Source organism: Suricata suricatta, chromosome 10, assembly GCF_006229205.1.
Source record: "Suricata suricatta isolate VVHF042 chromosome 10, meerkat_22Aug2017_6uvM2_HiC, whole genome shotgun sequence".
In the NCBI taxonomy this organism is placed as follows: Eukaryota; Metazoa; Chordata; class Mammalia; order Carnivora; family Herpestidae; genus Suricata; species Suricata suricatta.
This window is the reverse complement of record NC_043709.1, coordinates 12,998,781-13,025,140: the sequence shown is the minus strand read 5'-3', so window position 1 is coordinate 13,025,140 and position 26,360 is coordinate 12,998,781. Positions and strand designations below refer to the sequence as shown.

At 48.8% G+C, this 26,360-nt stretch overlaps 1 protein-coding gene and 1 non-coding gene across 4 annotated transcripts in view; both read right to left on the bottom strand.

Annotated features, from left to right (window-relative positions):
• The window catches only part of LARGE1 (LARGE xylosyl- and glucuronyltransferase 1), a 528,769-nt gene that overhangs the window by 337,392 nt on the left and 165,017 nt on the right, over positions 1–26,360 (bottom strand). The gene's annotated exons all lie outside the window — the stretch shown is intronic.
• Positions 3,278–3,415, bottom strand: LOC115305862. The gene has a single exon (XR_003915052.1). It is a non-coding gene; the product is annotated as a small nucleolar RNA SNORA76 (small nucleolar RNA).

Genomic DNA, 26,360 nt, shown 5'->3' with positions numbered 1-26,360 from the left:
CGCTCACCCTCTGACCCGTGTCCCCCCACACACACCCCAGACCTGCATCACTCCCCCCTGCCCGTAGCCCCCCAGACCTGCATCACCCTCCACACCCTCCCTGCTCAGTGAGATGCAGGGACCACATCAGCATCACCTGGGAGACTCAGGAACATGGTCTCTCAGACCCACCCCAGGCTTCTGGAGCACAGTCTGCACTTGAACCAACTCCCAGGAAATGTGTGCGCCGGCCGCAGCTCCACAGACCCTACAGCTCTCCTCCCGGCCACAGAGCAGGACGTCTGTTCTCCGGCTCCAGCCTCCTGTCCTTCCAGCCCGCTCTGCCAGTCAGCCTCTCCTACAACGTTAAACACAACCTGTACCACCCTGAATAGCTTGCTACCCACTCTTCCCTGAACAAAATAATTACTTTCACACTTCCCTGCTTTTGTTTTCATTACTGCCTCTGCCTGGACTGCCCTTCAAAACCCCAGACTGCCTGGGGATCGCCCCCTCACCTTTTAGGGCACTGCCAGGCAAAGGTCCCCTCCAGACCCCGAGCATTTTGGGGAGAGGGACTGAGCTGGGCCTTCTCTGCCAGCAAGGTGGGCAGCAGAAAGCTTGGAGCCCATGTCACTTACTAGACCTGCGACCCTGAATGTGGGCGGCAACCTCTCTCTCTGCCTCAGTTTCTTCCTCTGTAAAACCCGGAGGGCAGGACCTGTGTTTCAGTGATAAAAGTGATAAAAATTAAAGCACCTGGGACAATGCGTGGCACACAGTAACCACTTAATAAATGCAGGCCACTCATTCTGTGTATTAAGACCTAGCGCGTGAGCAGACACATGGAGGGGGGCACTCCATATACATTCCCTGATTTTCCAGATTGGCTAGGGTGCCTTAATTTTTCCTGGGCTCATGAGTCCACCCCACCCACTCTTCTGCACAACCCAGCAAAAAGCCAGCATCCAGCCCCCAACAGGGACATTATTTAGATGAAAGAACATTTTCCACAGCCATCCCGGTCCTAAGAGTCTCGCCAAGAAATAGAAAAGAAAAGCAATATAAATGTTAATAGGAAATTGTCTATTCGCTTTTACTGAGGCTAATCTACTGCAGCCCAACAAAGAGGGAATTAGACAGCTGAAGAAACAGGAAAACATGGGACCTTGACACACCGAAGCCCAAGGGACTGCCGTTCCCAGGAGAAAACAGTTCCAGGCCAACAAGGCGGTGTGGACATCAGGACAAAGGGCTTCTCCTCTGAGCGTCTCCATGGTGGGGGGCGTGGGTCCTGCCCTGGCGCCCGCTCTCCTGGGCATCATCAACCTGTGCCTGCGAAGTGTAAACACTGGTCCGCATGGCAGAGATAGGAAGACGATGGCAATGCAGCCCCTGTCCCCAAGGACCGCTGGGACAGGCAGACAAATAAACCCACATTACCATACAGTGTGGCAATGCTACCAGTGGGCTCAAGGTGTCCGATAAGGAGAGACCAACAGGGCAGGAGACGCAGAAGGACCAATAAGTCTTGTAGAGGAGATTCAGGGATGAGTTCTAAAAGGGTGGACAGGAAGGAGCCTCATAAAGGCGGCAGAGATGTCCCAAGCCTAAGAACACTCAATACAGGGGCGCCTGGGTGGCTCAGTCAGTTAAGCATCTGACTTCAGCTCAGGTCATGATCTCACGTTCGTGGGTTCAAGCCCCACATCGGGCTCTGTGCTGACAGCTCAGAGCCTGGAGGCTGCTTCAGATTCTGTGTCTCCCTCTCTCTCTGTGTCTCCCCTGCTCACTCTCTGTCTCTCTCTCTCTCTCTCAAAATAAAATAAATACATAAAAAAAATTTTATTGAGAACACTCACTACAGAGACCAGGGTACTGCACAGAGTTAAGCTACTGAACAGACCCCCAAAGATGCCCAAGTGCTACTTCCTGGCCCTTGTAAATGTTACACTGTGAGGCAACAGAGACCTTACAGGTATGAGCAAAGATTTTGAGATTGGGAGATGATGCTGAATTATCTGGGGAAGCCCAGCACTATCGCAAGATCTTTAAGAGACATGAGGGAACTGGCGGCATCAGAGGGAAAGTCAGTGCGACGTGGAGGCAGAGATTAGAGCGAAACACTTTGCAGACGGAGGAAGGAACAGGTCACAAGCCAAGGACCATGGGTAACCTCTTGAAGCTGAGGAAAAGCCAAGGAATGGATTGTCCCCTCAGAACCTCCATGAGCACCCAGCCTTGCTGACTCCCTGACTTGGGCCCAGAGGGACAGACGCTGGACGTCCGACCTCCAGGAATCTGAAAGGATAGGTCTGCCACATTGGAAACCACTACGTTTGTGCTAATTCATCACAGGAACAACAAGAAATGAACACGCACATCCTCAGGAATGTTGAAGAAAAAGGACCAAAAAGCGAACTGGAGGAGGCAGTCATGGGCCAGACCATGAAAGGATTTGTACACGAGGCTGAGTTTCCATTTTATCCTCAACGCGGAGCTGCTGCTGAATGATATTAAGCAGAGGAATGATATAATAAGATTGCTCGTGCTAAAGCACTGAATCGTCACATTTTTCGATCTTAAATCTCAGGAATTACCACATGTCTAATTCTCCATTTTATTGACTCATTTCTTTTATCATGGCCTATAATGACATTATGAAGAAGAAGGAATAACGTACTGGAATATGTAGGTCTAGCACCAACACCCCCCCCCCGGCTGTTTCTCATGTTTTTGAAGATGCACCCCTGTCTTGGTAGAACCGTCATCTGGCTGGAATGTGTGTGTGCAGATCGCTGGACAGACCGGGGACTGGGAGTTTCACCCCCAAAAAGTCCTGGAGGATTGATCATCGTGTGTGTAAAAAGAAAGACCACGTTCAAATTCAGCCCTGCTCCCTGCCTCCAGAAAGGAGAAAGACAACCAACACGTACTCAGTGCTCACGGGAGCCAAAAGCTTTGTGAACACTTCGTTTGCTGAGACCCCAAACGATTCTCGATCCTCGGAGGAGAAGGAATGACCACCACTTTCTGGGCAGCCCAGGGGCGGAGGGGAAGGGGGTGCAGAGTGTCCAGTGACTGAGAGCCATTCCCCAAGCACTGCTGCCACCAGGCTCAGGGCACCGGAGAAACCCCAGCAGAGGAGATAATCTGTCTGCCCATGCACCCCAGAAACCTCTGCCCGTCTCTGTCTGCTCACAGATAGGCCCTGAAATGTGCATTTCCGGCCGCCGTGCACGCCAGGCCTCGGCCCACAGGTACCTCTTCAGCGCCTCCATCAGCTGTGCCCTTTGCCGAATGTCACTCGCTGCCAAAGGGACTGCTTAGGTGGCATCTCAGCAGCTCCGGATCTGAACAAGCTGGCTTTGCTCTGGCACTGCCATCAGACCCCTGAGGCCATGGGCCAGGCGCTGCAGAGGTGGCCAGGCAGTGCCTCGGCTGGGACCAGAGCAGGGGGCCCACAGGCCACGGAACCGATTTCAAAAATCCCCTCTCTGGGCTTCAGTTAAAACAGTGGCCCACTATCTGCCCCATCTGGACACCCCACCAATCGGAGGCCATGCACATTCCCCATCCTTCCAACACTCCCCATGGCCGTAGAGGGCTCTGTGGCATTAAAACGCCAAAAAAGGGCTGACGGCGTCGGGCACGTGCAGAGTTTTCAATTTGGAGCTATTTTAAACAGCACTGCCATGAGCCGCTCTGACAGGCTCCACTCTTCCCCACTCCCCCTTTTCTTTTAGGATCTATATTTGGGGACAGTACATTCCTAAGAATAGCATCACTGAGTTAAAGGGTAAAAGCACAATTTATAGTTCCTATGGTGAACTGGCAGTTTACTCCCCAGAAGGAGTGATGTCGGTACTGCCAGCAATTCAGATCCAACAGCCACTGACTGAGCCCTGACTTAATTCTAGCATTGAGCTAGGCACCTCCCTCCCATGTTCCCTTTTCTGGATGGAAGTGTGCTTGGTTAGCCCCATTTCGTTGATGAGGAAACTGAGGTCATGACAAGTAAAGCAAACTGCCCCAATGCACTCTTGAGTATTTTGAGTTATTTTGAGACAGGGCTGGGAGAACAAAGTTAAGTTCCTGAATCTCGCAGTTCTGCTGTATCTGCTGAATTATTCAGATCTTTGATTTATCCCACACTGCTACCATAGCTTTCACTTATTACGATAACCAAGACCAGGGACTAGACTGGGTACCTTCTCTGTAATGTAAACCAGCACATCCACCCGAGGCAAAGGTCAGTGAGTCAATCTCAATAAAGAAACTACTGGCAAGGATGGCACCTACTACTGAACGCTCCCTGTGAGGGCAATGCATTGTATAAAGTACTCTACGGTCACGTATTAAATCTAAAGACCTGAGTTAGGCATTAACATGCCCAGTTTACAGATAAAAGGAATGACGCTCAGGGAAAGTGACTTCCCTCAACAGTTCCACAGATTACAAATCCATCCATCAATAAATGGATTGGAACACGGGGCGGTGCCCAAAACCTAAGCATTTTTGTTGCAAGGCGAGACTGCTCCTAACCGTTACAGCAGCAGGTGGGTGGTAAGGAAGGAGGTTTCTAAAGATGGTGGTGAGAAAAATCAGCATTCCATTTTGGTCCATCTTCCCTGCAATGTGCTGGCTGCGTAGTTTGATGAGGGTGGCATTTATTTCAACGCCATTCGACCAGCTGCATACAAATGCACATCCTTCTCTCCTGAGGGCTGCTTCCCGTTATACGAACGAGGACCACAGGATCAGCCCACATCCCGCACAGGCCTCCAGTGGACCCCTCAAGGGCTAAGAGGAGTCTTCCCATCAGAGCCTGTGAGAGAACATGAAGGCTCCTCTCGGGGACACCCTCTGTAAAGCAGACGGAGCAGAGAGGGGACAGTTCCTAGAAAGCAGAAGGAGCTCCCTGTAAGGGCAAGAGCGTCAGGATGGGAAAGAAGTCATAGGTTCAAGTCCCAGCCCCACCAGGAGTGACCTGGGGGGTGAGACAGTCTTGGCCTTGCAAAGACTAATAAATTAGACAAATAACTTGATGAAATTTCAGCTCCCCTCGGGAGGGGGAAGGGTGGATTCTGGTCAAGACTGACGGAACAGCTTTAAAGAAAGGAAAAGATTCAGGCTATCGAGACCAGATACCTGGGCCCCAGATCATTTGCACAGCTAACCTGCCATCTCACAAGTCCTTTTCCTCCCAACGCAGACAGAAACCTACAGGCTGGCCCCTTTCTGCCCTAAGGCACCGACCATCATAGGCTCTTTTCAGATCCCACGCCAGCTCACATCTAAGTAATATTGCAAGTTGAAAGCAGCCTGAAAAAGAAATCACTACCACCACTATCAAGTGAGAATGCTCTCTTCTTGGGAGATCCAGAACTGACCCACGAGACCAATGCCAGCGGAATGATGTTATGACTAGTAAAACAAAAATGGGAGGCAGAAAAGGAAAAGCCCATGCTGGTGTCCCTTCCTCACTGTCCTGACCCGAGGAGGAGGTGTCTTTTTCCCAGTCATCCTGCCAGCTGCTTGCGGGAGACCTCCCAGGACCACACCTGTCGTCTGGCACAAACAGCCGGACTATTTTACTAAGTGTCCATCGGTGAAATACAGAGAATGCCCAAATGAGAACAGAAAGCAGTCAAGGTACACATAACAAAATTCACCAAGTCAAGTTCGGCTTGCCAGAGTTGTTCTTTTCATTGTAACTTAGGGAGTCTCCAGCTGTTAACAGCTGGAAATGGTTCTGGGGGTCCTCATGCTGGGGTTCATGGCTGCGTTTTCAGTCCACAAACAAGGTTTTCCAAGCACGCAGGACTCCAGGCACATATCCATCATTCCCCCTCCTTTCTCCAGTGGCTCTGGCTTCCCAGCCAGCCTTACTCTCCGCTCCCAGTTCTCTGGAATCAAAGGAACTTAAAAAAAAAAAAAAATCAAGCTGCTTTGGGAAAAAAGTGTTCAATTTGTAAATTCCTTACTTGGCCCTATCTACCTGCAAAGACACAGAAAATTCTAGAAGTGAAAGGAGAAGATTGTTGTTTCCCTTTTTAGTTTCCAGATGGAGTTGCCTCCCACTGGCTAACCACACGCCCAAGGGGCTGATGTCACTATTGGGATTTTAGTAATACTGTGCGGGCCTCAGGGCTAGTACCCCATAAAAATCCACCAGAGTGAGCGCATCTGAGAAAGCCAGAGATAGAAATGAGGGAACCAATGTGTGTAGCTGGCTCTGGAGATGTCCACAGAATCACCAAACAGAGACCATCAAACGGACTGAACGTCAGTCTTAGAGAAGCAGATGTACCTGAGCAGGCTGACGGAAGTCTGGGTGCTGAGAATAATGCAGCCCCAAACACAGCCCCCCAACACCCTCGGAGGACCTCTTTGGGCCATTTCCCATGATGAATGGCTCAGAGCTCACCAACCACACCGCATGGTCTGGAGGAGGAAAAAGCGCCTTCGACCGAGCCTGGCGCTGCGGTGGGGCTCCCCTCCACAGACCCGAGAGGTTGGTGGTACCCAGTGGAGCCGCCATTTGAAAAATTAGTATGACTGGGAGCCAGGGGCTGAGTCCACCTACCAAGAAGGTGGTTGTGGTGGTGAGTACGTTCGGGGAGACCAGGATGGGGACTCAAACCTGAACCCCTTTTACTTGGTCTAGCCAGGGTTCCTGCCAGGTGGCACACCATGTAAGCTAGACACTGCGTGCCTTCTTGAGCCACAATGCAACTCTTCAAGCAGTGACCGTCACTGTATTAGGTTACCAGTGCTGCCGCAACAGAGCATTGCCGATTGGCAGTGCTTAAACAACAGCAAGGTATGTTCTCACGGTTCTGGAAGCTGGAAGCTCCCGGATCACGGTGTCAACAGGGCTGATTTCTTTTCAGGCCTCTCTCCTTGGCTTACAGGTAGCTGTCTTCATATGGTCTTTCTTGTGTGTGTGTGTGTCTGTGTCCTAATCTCTTTTTATAAGGATACCAGAAACACTGGATTAGGGCCACCCATGCCACCTCACTTTTACCTTTAAAGACCCTGTCTCCAAATACTGTCACATCCTGGGTAGGAGGGAAGCCTATGCATTTTGAAAGGAACAAAATTCAACCCATAACAGTCATTACCACTAAGGAATGTGACAGACATGGGAAGGGTAAGCAACTGACGAGAGGGTCACCGATGTAAACAGAGTGACAGTGGAACCTGCACCCACGGTCTAACTTTATCCCGAGGAGTCATTCACATCGAGCATGCCAAGACTGCTCCAAGATTAATGCTGTTATTTTTGTGGTTGTTGAGCCGGCAATTGCCTAGCGTCAGGACGCATTTTCTTCTGCTCAGGGTTGTCCAGAGGCCATGGTTGTGTAGAGCTCCCCACTTCCCGTGGCGGTGCACCAATTTTTAAAAACCTTCATTACGAGCCACTCAGCTGTGAGATCACAAGTCTCAGTAGCCCCCACGTGATGGATGCCTGCTCTCCAAACTGGATCTCACGCTTCCTCTGAGCCTTTTGCTGGTACCTCATGGAAAACCTTGCACATAGCAGTCTCCTGATCAATATTTGCTGAATGCATGAATGTATGTATGAATGGATGGAGTGGTCAAGGTAACCTCAAAAGAGCCTTCTCAGTTTTAATTAAGTTCTATGATTCTGTTCTAGGAGGTAACCCTACACTGGGGCAGGCGCTCGAGAGCCAAGGATTACATCAGATCCAAAACCATTTCTTTCTTCTATAAAGTGTGCCTTCCTCCTGCCCAGGCAGCAGATCAGGGCAGCAGCACCCACAGAAACAATGCAGTGATAAGCTGCCATAGAAAATAATGGCCTTTGTCCAGGTACAAAATGATGCCAAACCCTAGGACCAATTAAACTTTGCCCTTAGAATTAATCCCAACACTACTTTGATGTACTTTCTTCTCTTGCCAGACACTTGTTAGGTGGAGAAAAGAAGGAAAACTTCATGATCATCATCTGACTCTCGTCCCTGTTTCCTTGTTGGAAAAGGCCATTGTCATTCAGTCCAAGTCTGTTTGAGTAGCCCTATATGCAAAGAACTACCATGGGCAGTTCCCAAAGAAGCGGAAGACAATAGCTCATGAAGCAAGGCGTTCATAAGAATTCAAGGAGATAAAAAATATTCAAGAATGCAGAACAATGCAATACAAATTGTATTAAAATGTGTTAAGTCTTTGAGGAATACCAGTAATGAGTATAAGACTAGGATTTTAAAGAAGAAAGCATTCTAAGGAGAAAAGAGACAGTAAATGAAAGCATCAAATGGGAGACCAAAACTGTAAATTTTGACTTTGGCCCTAAAAAATAGCTAGTTCTGGGTCTAATGGATTACCATGGATATGAACTGTCTAGGTTTTGAGCGAGCTAAGAAGAATAGTGGCAAAAATTACAGATCCAGGAACTGTACCATCTGCCAATGGGTAGTTTGATTCCAGAGAGCTGTAACCACTTCCACTAACCTATTCAACAACATGTCAACCTTGTTGGGTGAAGAACAAGATAGCAGATGCTAACTTGGCAGGGAAGTCAAGAACCTCGATGCCAGGCCTACCACTGCACATGAATGGCACTGGACCACCAAGGATGCTGCCTCAGTTGGAGAAATGGTTCTTTACTGAACATCCAAGCCATCTTGAGGCAGGCAAGGTCAGATGGGTCTTGGGACCAGAGGTCCTCAAGGAGAAGAGCCCAAGAGGTGGGTGTTTATTGAGACCAGGGACCCAGTAGCTGTGAGCATGCCAGAATGAAGGGTCTAGCCACTGGGCAACTAGATGAGCCACACACTCTACTCCATCATCAATAGGAAACTCCCAGGAGATCAACTTGGCTCCAAGTGTAGTTAAGACACGGAAAGGAACAGGTAGAGAACTGGAGCAAACCAAGAATAGTTAGGGCCACAGCAGTTAGAGAGAAGGATGGAGAGGAGGAGGGAGAGTATGTGTGTACACACACATGGGTATTGTGCATCCTACTGAGGCCGGCGAGAAAAGCTACTATCATACCCAGTCTTTATAAAAACAAATTAAAAGCAACAAGAGGGGGGAAAAGAGCCAGTTACCTTGGCCCCTGCATTCCTCACCAGCCTCTACCTAAGTCAAGTTTAAATTCAGTTCCTATGGCACCAACTGTACCACCTTCGGGAATCTGCCTTGTGCACCAGTTGTACGCGAAGGAGGTACAGCTTAAAGTACCCATTGTGCCAAAGACTGTTACTCATTCACGGCCACAAACTGCCTACCCCCCAGTAGCTAATTTGTTTTGTTTGTCCTCAAAATCTCCCCTTTATGAACCTCTTCATCTAGAGAGCAAAAATTACATCACTTAAGGGCTAAGATTTGCTAAGAAGCTCAAAGCTTCATTTCATATCTATTTTCTTATAATTAATCAGTTTTATTTAAAAAGCAGGGGAGGGATAGATAGATCTACAGACCAGGGAAAATGGATATGGCTTGGAAAACGATTATATATAATCGTCCCAGAAGGTTTAGCTGTTCAGATGATCATTAAAGAAATGGATGAAGTTGGTTTTTAAAAAGGTTCCAGCTTCCTGTCTTCCCTGAATCAGATAAAGAAAAACGAGCGAGTTACTTCTACTTCTTTCTGGAACCACGTTAAAATGCATCCTCAAACAGCCCTTCACGGAGAGTCACCCCATCTCTGCCAAGCTTCCAGTATGTGAAACCAGGGCACCGCCCCCGGATGTTGGAAGCACATTAGCTACAGGTTGGGGTTCACTCATATGGTGGTGTTGGTGGTTTATTTTTAAACACATCAGTTAGCCCACGTGACTGGACCCAGCAAACCAGGTTGATGCTGTATTAATCTGAGAGTTCCTTAATTTATCTAGGTGATGGTTTTGTTTTAGGCTTTTTTTTTTTCCCCTCCCGTTGCAAATTTCCTAAGTCACAGTCAACTCCTGTATCTGTTTCTTCTTCCTCTGTGATATTCAGGGTGTAAAAATGAACCCCACCCGTTGGTAATGATGAACCGGATTATTTTGTGCAATGGTCTAGGCTGCTGGGGACTGGCTGCTGTCTTTCTACTAAGTTGACAATAACAGCTCAAAGTTCCCACTATCCTAGCACCATGGTGATGGACAAGTCAGAAATGAAGTCAGCCTTGCCCGACAAATTAAAGTGCCGGCTCTGGAATCAAATGAACCAGTTCAGTTCGTGGCTTCTTGGCCCGTGCAACTTTGGACATACCCATTTCCTCACTGCCAGTGGCCTCATCGCTAAAATGGTGAAAAGAATTATACTTACTTTCATGAGATTAAATGAGCAAGATCAAACTGGGATGGAAGACAGCATACAATAGACCGAAGATAGAGATAAGCAATTGCTTTGATTGTGTAAATTTACTAAACCAATCAACACAAGGGAAAATAAGAAATTGGGAGGAAAAACCCCTACAAAGTCCAGGCAAAATGGACTGTGACATCATCTTGTTCTCCCACAGACCTGCCGCTGGCCCTGGGAAATTCTCTGAAAACCAACCAACCACACACAGATCTCTGACCCATTCCAAGCTCACTCTGGCCTCCATGACATCCTGAACTCCAACCTAAGCCACTGCACACTATGGAAGCATAGAGGTGGCTACTTCAAGTGCACAGAGCTCAGGTCTCCAAAGATGCACAAGGGTGGTGGGAGAGAAACCTCATTTCATTTCATCCCCATCCCTTCTGACTTTGGGCTCAGCAGCCCTTTACGTAGACTAAGCAAGGGAGACTCCTATAGGGGAACCTGCTCATTCCCCATCACCTTGTCTGCCCCCCTCCACCCCAGTATTGGAATGCGAACTTGGGCCTGATAGACTCCAAGGGCTCCCGACTCCCTCCAGACTGTCCTCTGGAATCCAAGTTACAGTTTCCCCTTATCCTCAGAAGGACTGGCATGCACATACAGAGAGAAGTGAAGAAGGCAACAAAACAGAGAGCAAAGAGCCTAGGCGCAAAGCAGGAGACGCCAGGTCATGCTCAGCAGGTGGAAATCCTTGGGCTTCCACTCTTCATGGTTTGCATGAGAGGCTTGGCCCACAAAGAGTCAGAATTAAGGCTGTTCTGAAATCCTCACTTGACACCACCAGAAACTATGGTCCGGAGAAAAGAAAGCAGTTGTAGGAGGTTAACTGGACCACTTATTGGGCAGGTCATGACTAGAACCCTGGGGTGTCTACCTATCGCTGGACTTTTCCCACATCTTGGCATCGACACACCTGAGAGAGCTCACCACCAACAGGCCATCTTCTTCTGGACCACGGAGCCCTCCCACCGCTCCTTGAACGTACAACAGCAGACTCTGGCCACCCTGCGTACGCGGATGGTCTTAAGGTTCCGAAGGCAGGCCGGTAATGCTGTGGTAACATCGGGAGAAAGTGGTTTCTCCAGACCAGCTGTGCTCAGGACAGCCCTTTTTGAACCGCAAAGCAAACAAACTTCAATAGCCCCTCCGCTGCTTAGAACGGAGGCTCTCAGACTTCAGCGGGCAAAGTCACTTTGAGGGCTGCTTAAAAGCTAAGAACGCTGGCCCCCACACCTCCGGGCAAGTGCTGCAGTAGGTCTGGGGTAGAACCCAGGAAATCGTATTTCAAACACGTGCCCAGTTCAGAAATTCTCTCCCCCAAACTCCCCAATTCAGCGGTGTGCATGTGGCAAAGATCACAAATCACACCTCCGTCTGCCTCTGTGGGGACACTGGACAAGCCAGCCTAAAGTTGCTACTGTCTGTAACACGGGTCAAATCTCTCATGTGAGCACAGACAGATGTCATGGGGAAAAAGACCCACCCTGACGTGCTGTGGATCCCAGGTGGCAGTGGGCTTTCTTTCCACTGTTCCGAAACCAACACTGAGAAATCTCTCTGAGGAGTTACAAACCATCCACAATTTATTTTTGAGTTAATTCTCCATCACTAACTTCTAATTCCAATTTCATGTTTCCCTCCAGATAAATTGTTCCAACTCTGTGCACAATGTACACTCAACTTTCCTCTTCAATCCATATGCTTAAGTAGAATCACAACTGGTAGCCCTCACTTTGCAAAACAGAGGCAAACCTTCCCATGTTATTTCCATAAAGTTACTCCGATGTCCCTAGGGTTACCAGATGCAGGAAATAAAAATATAGTACGCCCAGTTAGATGTGGATTTCAGATGAACTAACCATGTTTTAGTACGAGTGTGTCCACGCAATGTTTAAGTGATGCTTATACCAAGATTGTTAGATGTTTATCTGGAGTGCAAATTTTAATAGTCTTGTATTTTATCTGAGAGCTGTGCACTCATTCAAAAATATACGTTGAGCCTTGGGGCGCCTGGGTGGCTCAGTCGGTTAACTGTCCAACTTCGGCTCAGGTCGTGATCTCACTGTTTGAGGTTTCGAGCCCCGTATCAGGTTCTGTGCTGGCAGCTCAGAGCCTGGAGCCTGTTTCGGATTCTGTATCTCCCTCTCTCTCCACCCCTTCCCCACCTGTGCTCTCTTTCTGTCTCAAAAATAAATAAACATTAAAAATATTTTTTAATATTAAAAAATTTTTAATGTATGTTGAGCCTCTACTATGCATTACTTATAAACATATAGTAACAAATATATAAATATAACACTACAAATCTAAGACATATAGGCATATATTATACTACAAATATAAGACATATAGGCAGCGGTGTGTGGTAAATGTTGACCAACTGGCTGTTGGAGAAGGGATGATTTTTAGTGTTTGTTGATGCTGGGGAATTCCTGCAACCATCTTGCAAATATGAGAAGATCAGGAGACCTGCAGAGATGCCCATCCAGAGGAGCAATGTACTGAGCCACAGAAGTGATGGCAAAACCACGCACCCCCAAGGTGTAGGACACACATTCTCTTGTTTAAACCACTGGCTTTTCTATGATTAGTACCCGAGTGATTCCCAACTGACACTCAAGATACTTACTCCTCTCACCTGTGTGTGTTATACTTTGTCTCTCCAAGTAGACCAAAAGTAGTTTGTGTTTGAGGGTCATGTTGGTGGGTTTCTTCTTTCCTCCCTCCCTTCTCTTTCCTGACCCACCCACCCAACCACCCACCACTCACAGTATAACGTTTATCCATTTATTCTATCAAGACATCCAATGGTGCAGTTCTCTAGAGCTGTGGGGACACACCCCAGTTAGTGTCCCCTTCCAATGGACTAGGAGTCAATCACCAGTATTTTCTCCCAAGGGCTTCTTCTGGAACAGTGTTTTGTAAATCTGCTCTCGACTGCTACCAGAGAGTAAGGCTTTCTTCCTTTTAGCACTGGTAAGGCCCCAGCCCTTCTCAGGACCCAGTTCTTTCAACCTACAGAATACTTCCTTGGGGTCAGTGTACGACCCTGAAAAATCCAGAAACAGAGGAGCCGCAGGGGGGCTGATAAATCCACTCCCAATCCCAGAGCACTGGGGCAGGAGTGCTCTTAGCCAACAGTTATCTAGGAAGGCTGTTGACCTAACAGACCCTTCTTTTGTGAACAATTCCAAGCCTGAAGGACTGTACCTAAGAAACTAACAGCACTTACTTCTCTCGCTGGTACAAGAAATGAAAAAAGAAACAATGCATGAAGGATAAAGATTATTAAAACCATACATGGAACCACTTGGCTGACCATGTCCTGAAATTTCACTTCAAATCTCTTCCTCCAAAGTCAGGTTTGTCCGAAAGAGCCAAGCTGTCCATCTTCATTCCCGCTCCCTTGTGCTGGACCTTCCCACTCCACTCACCACTAATTTCCACCTTGAGAGATGCTTCTCACAGTCATTCCACTTTCACTGCCCATCCCAACCCTAAAGCTTTTCTCTTTCTATTCTCTAGGTTCCTGTAATACTTTGTGAGATAAGCCATTTAAGAGAGGATCAGTCACAATTCTGCAGTGTGGACAACATTTTCTGTTTCACTGCTGACAATTGTAGGCACTATCTACACCTGCCCTTCAACCAAGCCAAGTGTGCTATTTATCTATCATCAGCTCATGGCTCCTTATTAGCACACTGACTGTCTCCAGAGACCAAATGTCCAAGATTCTCAATACCTTGAGGTACTGATCCAAGGGGTAGACTAATGGAGAGACCCACTTTCCTTCTCTGACGACTCTTGGCTAACTGAGGCCCATGAGAACCACAGCTGGTTCACTAGAAGACAACACTATTCAGAGCCAAACCAGATGCTTGGGAGAAATCTAAGACAGTGACCAATTTATGAGAGGGAACAGGATTGGACAAATTGGAAGGCACAGAATGAGGCTAAGAAAATAAACAGACAGGATGCTTTTTAGGAGAAATCTGTTCACATGGAGGATAATTAATGTGTTGAGTGGACTCCCAGAGGCAATCACTGAAGCTGAAGCCATGATTGTTTTTAATAGACCTGGGCTCTTATTGGGTGGAAACAATATGAGCCAACAAAGAGCTGGCTGCCATGTGGCCACATGACTGAGCTCTCTCCATCCCAATCCACAATTATTTTAATGAGAATGAAGTGGCTCTCTCATCCCTACTCTAATTCGCTATCATTTTTAGCTTCTACTCAGCCGGGGATGCCACCATTTAGAGAGAACCACCTTATTTCTGAATGTCCTAGACAGGGCTGTCATTGTCTGTGTGTCCCAGCCTGATTCTCTCTTCCTCTGAACTGATTACACCAGCCAGAGATTCTGATCCAAGATGGCGGTGGCTTGGGGCTTAAACCAGCGATGCTGAGCCACTCCTATTTATTCTAATGGAAATTTTAAATAAGGCATACAAAGAGAAGCTCTCACTGATGGCTGGTGCCTAAGCTGACAGTTCACAGGGAGTTGGGGCTGGAAAAACCATACTAGGTTGTAAAAAAAAAAACAAAAAACAAAACAAAACAAAACAAAAACCAGAAAAGAATGAACAAGAGAAAGAGAAGAACACGGCCAAAGAATGAGGAGAGGCAGAGATGGACAGTGTATGGGGTGGGGACATGAGAGAAAGACAGCAAGAAAGTCAAAGTGAAAAGATGGAGATGGAGGAGATCGAGGACTAGACGAATCCCAGGGCTTCCTATTTCCTAAAAGGAAAAGCCTTCTATACCCTGAAAGTTAAAGCCTCAATTCATAAATTTTCAGGTAATACTGAGCCGTATTTCCCACTCCTAGGTTTCCGGGTACACACGTAGGTCTCACAGATACCACTACCTCCCCCCTTTTTAAACCTGAGCCAATCTGTGGGGCTTTGTGACTAAACTATGAAGGATTAGGACTTCCACCAACATGAAACACTCTTCTTGAGCAAACCACAAAGGTCCTTTCAAGGTCAAAACATGCCTTCAACAAACATTTGTTGGACATCTTCTATGTCTTTGACCTTGTACTTAGAACTGGCTTGGAGGAATGAATCCAAACACAGCTGGTACCCACCCACAGAGTGCAGAAAACAGAAGGGAGATTTCCCAGCACACACGATTATGATACAGGCTGATATGTGTTATTTATAACCAATGTTAGCAAGGAGGCACGTGAGCACACAGAGCCTCTGCCAGGCAGGGGGCAGGGGGTGCTGGTCATCCTAGCAGAAGCAGCATCGGAACGAAGTCCCAACGAGAATCAGCAAGGTGAAGAGGGAAGAGAAGGTTGTCTGGCTCCAGTGGTATGCCGGCTCGCTCCTACTATTGGGGGAATTTATGCCACACAAATGGGCAAATACTGCGTATCGGCACTTTTTTTATTCTTTCTTTTCTGAAGGTCGGTGTATACCAGTGCACACCTGGAGGTCCAGGGCTCAGAGGCTTCGAGAAGATGATGTGTGGTTATAGTAAGTCTGAAATGTAGAATGACAGAGAAAGAACAGGCTAGAGATATGGCTCCCAGGTACACAGAGGTCACCCTGAGCAGACCCTTGGTGACTGGAAGTTGAGATGGTCCTAAGCCACTGGGGGACTGTAAGTAAGGGACTGACATGGTTGGCTGGAATGCTCTGGTTGCACAGAAGAAGGCTGCTAATAAAAGCCAGGACAATGAAGGCAGAGGGCCACTGAAGGAATAGCCTGGTCCTCCAAGAAACCGTCTCCAGGCAGAGCACTAGGGCCTGCCCAGGGAGGGCAGTTCCTGGCTCCTTAGTGCCCACAGGGTACTGAATGGAAAGCAGACATCCAGAGCATTCATGGTGAATCAAATCTTCTTAACAAGGAAACAGAAGCAGAAGGGAGTGGGATTCAGCAGCAATATAACTGGGCTTTACCATTTACAACCCTCATATGACTAAGTAAGATTCAGCAAAATGGCTTCAGAGTCAGGTGTTGTGCAGGAGAAAAACTGAACTTGAAGTCAGTAGGTTTAGATCGAAATGCTGGCTATCCTGCTATAGATGACGTTGGGCAAGTTACCAAACCATAGCAAAATATCTATTCCTCCTGAATGGCAATAATGTCATCCATAGAATGTGGACAAAAATACCTGTTTTGTCAGGTTTATTATGAAGATTGTATAAGAATCTGAACAGGTGTGTCCTTCAAGTACAATATTTGGCAACTTTGGGGGCTTGTTGGCGAGTCATAGAACTCTGTAACTCCCCACTTCACTTAAAAGTCCGGATGAACTAGGACAAAGAACAACAAAGGACACAAAGAGGAAATGCAATCATGAGCATTTCCATGAAGCGTCTTCAAGGGATGTCTTTGAAGTCCAACTGAGGCTCCCAAATGAAGAACAGCATCGAAATCGGACAGATGGAGAATCAGAGCAGCCACAGAATAAATGTTGTGTGGGGCCCCTTTGAAGCTTATTGGTCAAGTGCAGGTTAATGGCATCAGCTGTAAGGGACAGGTAAGAACAACCTTCTCACAGAAGCTCTGGACTTCACATGCTGAACTAACTGATCTGGTCTGAGTGTGACCTTCTTTGGCGCTACATGGAAACATGAAAGTCTTGTGTGCAGCGAGGACACGATTTGTATTTTTATCTTTGTCTTTCGGCATGCTGGTTTATACCCAGCAGCAGAAGCCCAACAGAGAGAGCCTGGATAAGAAATTATGTCTAAGTCACTATACAGATAGTAATGACAACCACGAATGATGAAAATAATGAAGACAACAAATGGGACACAGACAATGTTAAAAGTGCTTCGACTAAAGGAAAATGTATCGAGACCTCTGGCGTGCGTGGAACGGAGCCAGACGTCACGGGGATTCGCCATTCAGTCCTGCCCTTGGAACTGAATGGACAGACAAAAGCATTCGAGAGTCCCAGTAATAGCTGCTGTCATGGAGGGAGGTATGATGACAATAATGAGGAGGGAAAAATAACTTCTGACAAGACAGAGCAGGGAATAGTATCGGGAGAGGAAATAGCTGAGGGGGGCCTCTATGGAAAGGACAGGGTGAGCCTGCGAGGGAGGGGATGGCCCCTGCGTGAGGACCAGCCTGCAGACAGACAGGGGGTGAGGATATCTAGGACCATCTCCCATGGCTGCTGCAGGGGTACGCCAAGGGCTGGGGCCATGAGTGGCACTTGAGGTTGATGGCTGGTGCTGGGAGGTTGGGAGCAGCAAAGCGCTTCGGGAGAGCTGGAAAGGGAAATCAGAGCCAGATCCTGGAAAGCAGAAGCAAGAAGCTCACAACTCTTGTTCCGGCAACAGGGAGCCACAGAAGGCTTTCCAGCAGGGGGTGGTACAGCCTTTGAGGAAGACTCCTCTGGAATCCCTAGGAAGGACTGAGGGAATGATGGGGGACAGAAGGCAAGGGAGGAGAGGTCAGTTCCGAGCTGGGGAAGCCTGTTTCAAACAAGACAGCCACTAGGAGCAATGACAAACGAGAAAAGTTTCAAGTTCAGCAGAACTTGATGAAGCTCTAGTAACAGGGGAAGGGTGTTCATTTCCAGGTGGGCTGCACAGAAAGCCCCGAGTTGGGTTCATGGTGAAAGACACACAACCTCGAAGGTCCAGGGTGAAGGGGAGACCCTCCATCTCTGGATCTCTCAAGAACTGTAGAGTGTGGGTCACGTACAGGGAAGTTCTGGGGACTACCTCCCTCGTGCTCCTTCCTCTGCCACCAGCCAGCTCCTCTCTGCAGACACGCTTGGGCATCCTGTGACGTGCGATGTCCCGTAAGGTATGGAAGTGGAAACAAGAATGAGAAAGGCAGTCGCGGATTCTGAGGATCCAACACACAGCAAAAGCTGTGATACGAGGTCGATTTGGGTAAAGGGCATATGAGGTTGAAACGATTTCTCGTGGTAAAAGGAGAAGGGGGTGTAGAATCTGGGGAAGAAGAACAACAAAAACCACTGGAAGACAGTCTCTGTGCCGGACAAAAGTGCCGTCTTCCTGGACTCTGTCATCCATCCTCACAGGATGTGACCCTGTGCTCACACACGCTGAGCCCCCTTTCTTTGCCCACTCCCCATGCATTACAGTGTCTTTGGGGACCTCACCTGTACTCACTCCGTGGCCCACGTGGCAAGTGGACCGGCGCAGGAGGCTGTGTGAAAGACAACAGACACAGGAGCAACCATCATGACCCGTGTCATTAGATGGACAGGAAGAGCACGAGGGGGTGGGAGGAGCAGAGGTGGGGCGGGAGGAGCACGAGGGTGGGCAGGAGGAGCAGAGGGAGCCATAAGTCCCAGGGCACAGAGGCGACACCCTTTCCGGACAAGGTGGTGGGTCAGACGCGGAGCCCAGGGCTCTCAGCCAGAGATCTACAAGGGTTGCCCCTCACACCCCATCTGTATGTGCCCGTGGGCTCATAACCAGAAGAGAGTCCTCTCAAGACAGACAAGGGTAGACATCAAGGAGACCAGACACCAGAGACTCAAACAGCACGGATGACCAGCACCCAGGTCACAGTACTAGAGAAACAAACGGGTACGGATGACCAGCATCCAGGTCACAGTACTAGCGTAGTGCACTCTCGGCAACTTTGTAGTGACACAGTCATCTTAAAAGGTCTCCTTCCTCAAGAGGGAATCCATCCATCCATCCGTTTATTCATGGAGTATTACTGGGTACCCAGCCCAGAGCATGCCAGGCACTCTCCTGGTCACCGAAGAGACCTACGAATTGTCCACCCTCGAGACTTTAACACCCTGGTGAGAGAACACAGGTAACAGCCTCAACAACAAAGGACAGCAGGTGTGTTGGGTGGTAATCAGAATTGTGAGGACAATAAAGTAAGGTGTGGGGGCGGGGGGAGGCGAACCACTTCATAAAGGGCCTGAGGGAAGGCTTCTCTTGCAAGGTGAAGTATGGACAAAGACCTGCTTGGAGTGAAGGAGGGAGCTATGATGGATGGGGAGGGAGAGCATTCCCAGAGGAGCCAGAGCAGCAGGCCCAGCAAGGGGAGCAGTTGTGGAGGCAGTGGAGAGAGGAGAAGGAGCTGAAAGGCTGAGGAGGAGGAGTAGAGACAGAGGCGTCGGGGGTGAACATCGGGGAGCAGCTAGGGAAGACCTCAGAAGGTCAACAGTCCGATGTGACGGAGAGCTCTGAGTGGTGGCACCTCGCAGTGTGGCTGTATGTTGAGGAGACGTCTGCCTTTGTGTAGGGCGAGCACAGGGAAGTGGTGGCGGTGACCCGTCCACCAGATTCTGGTGTGTTCTGAAGGCAAAGGAGACAGCAACAACAATGTGACAGTGTCTGTCATCGCCAAGGGCCAGCTCCCAGTTCAGGGTTCACAGGAAGCAGAGGACCAACCAACAGGGTCACCCTTTCCCCCACTGCCCTCTTTGCTGGGAACACCAGGAGAGCTGCCAAGCCTGGCAGAAGGCCTGACCGTGGGCAAAGCTGACTCTCAAGTTGGACTTGACATCCCTCTGCTATTTTTAGGTCAGAAAAAAAATGTTCAAAGCAATCCCGAAAGCCCATGCTCAGGTGCAGGATCCCCAAAGCCCATCATAATCTCATTACCTTCCCCAATTGTCTCTCAGAACCCAGCGCAATGCGGTGCACTCGGTAAATGCTACATAAATATTTGCCAGATAAATCACACAGCTACATTATCATTTTTTTTTACATTTTTCCAATATTTATTTGTTTTTGAGAGAGAGAGAGAGGTAGAGACAGCACAAGCAGGTAAGGGTCAGAGAGAGAGGGAGACACAGAATCTGAAGCAGGCTCCAGGCTATGAGCTGTCAGCACAGAGCCCGACATGGGGCTCGAACCCACACACCATGAGATCATGACCTGAGCCGAAACCAGACACTTCACCAACTGAGCCACCCAGGCACCCCCACCATGGCATTATCAACAAGAGTGAGGAAGTTGTTAAGAATACCTCATTCTGTCTTCCGGGGCCCCTGGGTTGCTCAGTCAGATAAGTGTTTGACTCTTGATTTCGGCTCTGGTCATGATCTCATGGTTCGTGGGTTCAAGCTCTGCCTTGGCTCTGTGCTGGCAATGTGGAGCCTGCTTGGGATTCTCTCTCTTCCCCTCTCTCTCTGTCCCTCCCCTGCTTGTGCTCTCTTTTGCTCTCAAAATAAGTAAACTTTTAAAAATTCATGATATCTTCTTACTTATGTCAGTAGGTCTCAGTTTAGGGTAATCTCAACCTCCAAAAAACATTTGGCAATGCTTGGAGACATTTTTGATGTCATAACTGTGGGGGAGGGCAGATGCTACTGGCATCCAGCAGGTAGAGGCCAGGAAAACTGCTAAACATCTCATGATGCACAAGACGGTCTCCTACAACCAAGAGTCCTCAGGCCCCTAACGCCCCCGCTCATTTAATCCCCATGACACTCTCTTTTCCGGCTGAAGAAACTAGGCCACTGAGAAGTCAACGTACCCAAGAGAGCACAGTGAGGAACATTTTAAACTACAAAATGGCAGCAACAGAAGCCAAAAGATGAGTTGAACCGTTTCTACTCAGCACTTTTGACACCAAACATATAGTTTTCTGCCCTCACTGAAGTTCTAATACCATCCGGAGTCAACGCAGACCCCACTGGTGGCCCTACTTCAGATACCAGTCCAAGCATGGGCCTCCCTTCCTTCTGACACACTGGCTAGAAGGCTGGCATGTTTCCAAGACTCCCTCCTCGGGTTTGACAGTTTGCTAGACTGGCTCACAGAACTCAGAAAAACACCTGACTCTATCGCTGGTTTATTATAAAGGCTACAATTCAAAACAGCCAAATGGAAGAGGTGCAGATGACAAGGTATGTGGGGGGAAAGACGTGGGGCTTCCATGTTGTCAAGGGGGCCACCCTCCCAGAACCTAGAGCTGTGTGCCAACCAGGGAGCTATTTAAACCCCTTAGTGGTTTAAGTGGGCATGACTGAGCCAGCCAATCAATGGCTGATGATTTAATCAATCTCCAGCTCCTCACCCCTCTCCTCATTGCCTGGCTCAGGCCACCAGCTCCCCATCTCAAAGCTATTTGGGGCCCCCACCAAATACCACCTCATTAGCATATATTCAGGCAGGTTTAAAAGGGGCTAATTATAATAACAACAGATGCTCTTCTCACCTCTTAGGAAATTCCAAAGGTTTTGCAAGCTCTATGTCAGGAACCAGGGCAAAGACCAAATATATATTTCTAATTATCCAACAGCTAAATATAGATCGGTAGAGTATAACAGATAGGCAGAGAGATTAAAACAAAAATGGGGAAAAATCAAGAAATATAGACAAGTTCAGGGAATGGACTTTGGAAGCACCTCTAAGCCAACCTCTGCCAAGAACTGGCATATGGCCCTGACTCCCCTCCCCATGCGACACGCGTGCCCACAACCTAAGACTTCAGGAGAGGCAGAGGGCCACTCACTTTCAGCCTTAACATCGTTAGGCCTCATTCTTCTCTGCCACAGAGACGTTTGCTTTGTAAAAACACTCACAGACTCATGGCAACATTAGTCATACAAGTCCTGAATCCCTTCCCCTTTACCCAGAGAAGGCAGGAGGTGCCAAATGCATTTACTAGCTACTCCTCCCTCCCTCCCACCTTTCTAACTTCCAAAAATATCTATTGACATCCACCTCACATCAAGCACAGTGCCAGGACTGGGCATACTCGATGGGAATACGAGATGCATGGGGTTCCTCTTCACCTGGTCCATTTGCAAAGCGTTCCTCACCTGCCCAGACCCAAGGTAGGCAATTTTCCTACTGCAACAGACAGGGATGCCACCCTGGGAGCCTGCCTGCCTTCAAGAAGGAAGCAGGAAGGGGCAGCAGGGGTGGGGAAGGAATTCCCCACCTCCCTGCCTGTCAATATTTACCTCTCCACTCAATAAATCCTGATGTTCATCTTAATAGAAATCAATACCTACTTAATGGCAGAGGAACAAGAAATTAAGGCAATATAAGTGAAGGAAGGAGACAGGTTTTCAGAGATGTGAGTGCATTTGGAAAAGCAATGTGGGGAAAGTCAGTTTGCCATGCCAAGTGTGGAGGGCACATGCTGGCAGCAAAACCAAGGCTTGAAGGTCAAGGTGATACAGGGCAGCCATGACAAGGTGGAAGACGGTTAAGGACGGAAAGGAAGAGGGAGGGCTTTGTAAACAAGAGTGCCCCAAAACTGGACCCCCGAAAAGAAAGCTGTCTTCCATGTCTTATGACAACCACTGTGTATGTGGTTGCTAAGAACCAAGAGATTCCGGACTGCTCTAAGGAATTACCTCAAACAGAGACGCTTGGGCTGGCTTGATGAAGCCATTTAATTAGGATCCACTCTGGGCTGGGCACTGAATTAGAGCCGATCCATTCCCCATCTGATTCAATCTTCACATTAAAGAAGGCAGTAGATATTATGCCACATTTACCACAATCAAGGGCCCAGGAGCATTTTGCTAAACCAAGAGAAAGAGCCAGCATCCATACGTGGGTGTGTAACACACACTCTTTCATCTCACTGTAGTAATGTGCATGGGGCTGGACAGGAACATGAGGAGAAAGGCAATCTCAGAGCCCTGTGGCTCCAGATCCCACCATGAACGCTGTCCAGTGGGAGTAAGATCAAGCCTGAGTTCACTGTTTGAAGAAGAAGACAGAAGTGTGTCTGTTTCTTTTCTTTGACTAGAAATTATCATCATGTCCATTTTACAGACAAAGAAAGCGGCATGGTGTGCCTAAGATCACAGATCCACTGTAAAGGCTGGACCTCAACCCAGTTCCATTCTCTAAGTGACTAACACAGACAACAAGGGCAAAGAGAGAAGCCCAGGAAAGGAGGTAAAGAAGGAATTTCGGAGGCATAAGAAGTTCAGGGAGGGCTTCCTGGGGGCGGTGGGATTTGAGCGAAGCTTTGAAGTATGGGTACGAGCACAGCCAGCACAGAACCATCAGCAGGCTCAAGGACTGGGGACAGGTAAGGGACACTCAGAGGCTGAGCAAATGGGCCTGGTGCTCACAAGGCCTGACAGCAAACATCACCCATCCCACAAAACTGAATCAAACTCCCGGTCTGATTCAGAAATGGCCGCTCAAAGCCCTGCGAATGGCTCTCCGTCAACCATGTCGCACGCACATGTGATCTGGTCCTCCCTCAACAGGCCAACTCTCCTGCTGCTTCCATCATTCATCGCCCTCTCCTCTTACACACAGGTAGACTGCTCCACCAGCCTGCAGACTCGCTGTCACCCGAATGAAAACATGTCCAGGGGGTCGGCTCCAGGCACACCTGTGGGCAGGAAGTGGTCCCTGACCCCGGGACAGACTGAGCTCCCAGTCTTCCCACCCCCAGGAGGCCACGGCTCCACTCAGCACGTACACGGCTGTGCGAGGCCTGCCTGTGCCGTCTGGCCTCCCCACCAGCTACGCAAGGCAGGACCCGCATGGGAGCACCTGCAGGCGCTCCACGGCCGTAGGCACTCAGTAAACACCACGTCAGCAGAAGAAGATCAGGTCGAAAGAAAGAGCAAATATAGTCTAAAGTGAATCTCTGGCCTCTGGCTGGCCTCAGTTTCCTCAGCTCTGTGAAACGGGTAATATCCAGCTTTCTTTGCTTGTCTGCTAATCTTTATAGAAGATCCAGAAGCTCAGGGGTATTAATCATTTTAGGGGAAAATAAGTGCTAATTTTTGGAATGAGCCTTTAAAAAAATTTTTTTAATGTTTGTTTATTTTTGAGAGAAACAGAGTGTGTGAGGGAGGGGCAGAGAGAGAGGGAGGCGGAGAATCCGAAGCAGGCTCCGGGCCTTCGAGCTGTCAGCACAGAGCCCAACACGCGGCTCAAACCCACAAACTGCGAGATCATGACCTGAGCTGAAGTCGGACGCTTAACTGACTGAGCCACCCAAGCGCCCGAGAATGAGCATTTATTTCTGAAACAGAACCAATGTATGTGGTGCCCTCGTAACACACAAATACACTGGGGATACACCGATCATGGCACAGTGATAAGAATTCGCAATTTATACTTGGATCCTTACTTCCTGTTCCCTTCCCCAAGGAGCAGGCTTGTAACTATAACATGTTTACAGGACACCAAAGTGCCAATTCAGCAAGAAGAGATGTATAATGGGGTGAGGGTTGGAAAGAAGATGGTCACACCAAGTCCCAGCAAAGCTCAATGACTGTAATCTGTCCCAAGGAAGGGCAGCCAGGGCAGGAAGGGAAAAGAGAGGAATCAAAGGTCTCACTCAGGGGACATGATCAATGTCGTGGGGCATGGGGCTGAGCACCAGCTTCTCAGGAGTGATACACCATGACCGATACAGTACACAAGAGGAAGCAAATATGTTTTCGGAACCATGGGAAAGAACGTGCCCACCACGCCTTCCACACCAGGGACCTCGGTCTCCTAGAGGCTTTCATTCACCCCAACTGAACATGCCACCTCATTCCCCAAACAGTGGGGGTCTCCAGAAGTGCCTTCAGGGCTCGTTTCCTTCAACAGATGATGCCGAGGACAGCGATGAAGATTAGCAGACAGAATGCAGGACGGATGCGGCCCCAGCCCCAAGCCCTTTTCCTACAGGCCAGAGCTCATGCCCTCAGTTCCCTGCTGAAGGCTGTTAGGAGAAGCTGAAGTTAGCTGAAGGCTCGAAGGAGTGAGCGTGCAGGAGGTCCTGCACGGTATAGTCTGTGATGCCTGCCCCTCTTGGCCCTTCAACACAAACTCACGGAGAGCCTGGCACCTGCAGGGACAGGTCTCACTGTGGGGTACAGCAGCACCTAGAATGAGAATCCCCCAGTCCCCTGAACTCACATCTGTGGGTACTATCTGCACACACTCGTGTGTCAGGGGACATGCAACACAAAACAAATAACCACATCATACAACAGATTAAACAGCGGGCAGAGATGCCTGGGTGGTTCTGTCAGTGGAGCGTCCAGCTCTTGATTTCAGCTCAGGACATGATCCCAGGGTTGTGGGATCGAGCCCCATGCTAGACTCTGCACTGAGTGTGAAGCCTGCTTAATTAAATTCTCTCTCTCCCCCGTGCCCCCTCATCCATGCATGTTCTCCTAAAAAAAAAAAAAAAAAAAAAGTGAGTACTAAGGAGAAAAATTAAGTAGGAACTCAAGAAGGGGCAGCAGGTTGCATTTCTAAATAGAGTGGCCAATGGGAGCTTATCGGTGGTGTTACTGGTGGTGTTTAGAGGACATTTGGACATCCAGAGGGAAAAACACTTCAGCAAAGGGAACAGCTAGTTGGATTCCTGGCAGGAAAAAGATGGTGCGCTCAGACTGGCTAGTTTGAGGAGACTGTGCTAGAAGGCTGAGGGAACTAATCAGCACCTCAGTTCTCCAGGGTCAGGAAGAGTAGGGACCAGGCCACTTCCACGCCTGACGTGGTCCTGGGAATGCGACAGAACTGCACAGGGCAGCCTGGAGTTGTGCACAGCAGGAGCTGTGACTTTCTCCACTTCATTCCTTCTGCCCACAGGGAGGAAGCCTAAAGCAGCAAACCCAGCCTCACTCTCTCCTTCCCACCGATCTCCTACCAGAGTTCTCCAAAGAGAACGCTGGGGGCATGGAAGCCTGTGCACATGCCCCACACAAGTCGGGCTGAGGGGCACCAGGGTGGGGCAGGGAAAGTAAACCGGGAAGGGCAACAGATGAAAAATCCCGCATCCAGTGCAAAGGTCCTGGGGCAAGAGTGCACGGAAGGAGCAGCAAGAAGGAAGTGGCTAGCATTCCAGGAGGAAGGTGAACAGGGCCAGGGAGCGGGGGGAGCACAGGAGGTGTCTTCGGAAGACAGATGCTGTGTGGCTTGTCTGGCTCACTGTCACATTGCCCAGTGTTTGGCACAGGCCCAGACATAAAACATATGCACAGGTAGGGGCACATGTACCCCAATGTCATAGCGGCACTTTCAACAACAGCCAAACCATGGAAAGAGCCTAAATGCCCATCACCTGATGAATGGATCAAGAAGATGTGGTATGTATATACAATGGAGTATTACATGGCAATGAGAAAGAATGAGATCTGGCCATTCGTAGCAAAG